Genomic DNA, 1186 nt, shown 5'->3' with positions numbered 1-1186 from the left:
CTGTCTGTCTGTCTGTCTGTCTGTCTGTCTGTCTGTCTGTCTGTCTGTCTCTCTCTCTCTCTCTCTCTCTCTCTCTCTCTCCTTGCATATTATCCCCTCTATCGACCCACCCAACACAGTCTCTGTTGAAAAAGTCACACCCCTTACGAGACATAGTAACTCTCTGTTGATAGTGGGTGGTTGGTTGGTGCTCTTGTGTAGTTTGCTTCTTCTTTCCTATCAAACATCTATCGTCCTTATCTCTCCTTTTTTGAGTTTGGTACTTTCTTTTTAACACTAATCTTCGGCACTTAAATGACCTTCTTGTGTTGTAAGTGCTGTAAAACACTTACTAAAACTAAACTGTCTCTGTTGATACAGTCAAATTTAAAAACAGACCCCCCCCCCGTTATGTTGATGGCGTCACATTCCCTACTAACTTGACACAGTAATTGTTTTTGCTGATAGAATCCCGCCTTTTACCAGACAGGAATCTATCTATCTATCTATCTATCTATCTATCTATCTATCTATCTATCTATCTATCTATCTATCTATCTATCTATCTATTTATTTGTATAACCCTGCCTCTCCTGAACTCTATCCTGTGATGGCATTTCTTTGTCAGTTTGTCTTTCTTTTTGTCTATCTACCTGCGTGTCTGTTTCATTGGGTGTACACGGTCGTCTCAATTTGTCACTTCTCACCTTACAAGTGCCCTGTCTGTACGCATGACCTGACCTCTTTCTGCGGGTGTCTCCGTTCTTGTTGCTGTCTACAGTTTGGTTGCTAGGTTTGTCTATCTGCCTGTTGGTTTGTTTGTTTGTTTGTTTGCTCAAAATCTCTTTCACTCAGAATAACAACACGTATTATTGTCTGTTATTTTGTTTTCTATTACGCTTCCGGTATTGCCTGGTGGCGTCGGTAGTCTAGTGGTTAAAACTACCGGCACGAAATCGTGAGGTAGTGGGTCCTAGGAATCGAGGCTGAGATCGGTCCAACGTTCTGTCCTTGAGAAGAGTACCCCGGTACATATAAAAAAACCCCCAAATAATGTTGCAATTTGGTTTAATCTTATCGGAGATGGGCTTAAATTAGGAGGTTCTGCCTCTCAAATAACCTTACAGAAATAATAGTTGTAAAGCACATAGAGCATGGTGGAGGGCATGGATATACGTTTTGTAAATGCAATTATTATTATTATTAT

The 1186-nt window shown here is 40.6% G+C and overlaps 1 protein-coding gene across 1 annotated transcript in view; it reads left to right on the top strand.

Moving 5' to 3' along the window:
- The window catches only part of LOC101848261, a gene marked incomplete at its 5' end in the record, with an annotated part of 19622 nt that overhangs the window by 14063 nt on the left and 4373 nt on the right, over window positions 1–1186 (top strand).

Source organism: Aplysia californica, unplaced genomic scaffold (assembly GCF_000002075.1).
Source record: "Aplysia californica isolate F4 #8 unplaced genomic scaffold, AplCal3.0 scaffold00023, whole genome shotgun sequence".
Taxonomy (NCBI): domain Eukaryota; kingdom Metazoa; phylum Mollusca; class Gastropoda; order Aplysiida; family Aplysiidae; genus Aplysia; species Aplysia californica.
The sequence above is the reverse complement of the archived record's forward strand: the minus strand, read 5'-3'. Positions and strand labels throughout refer to the sequence as shown.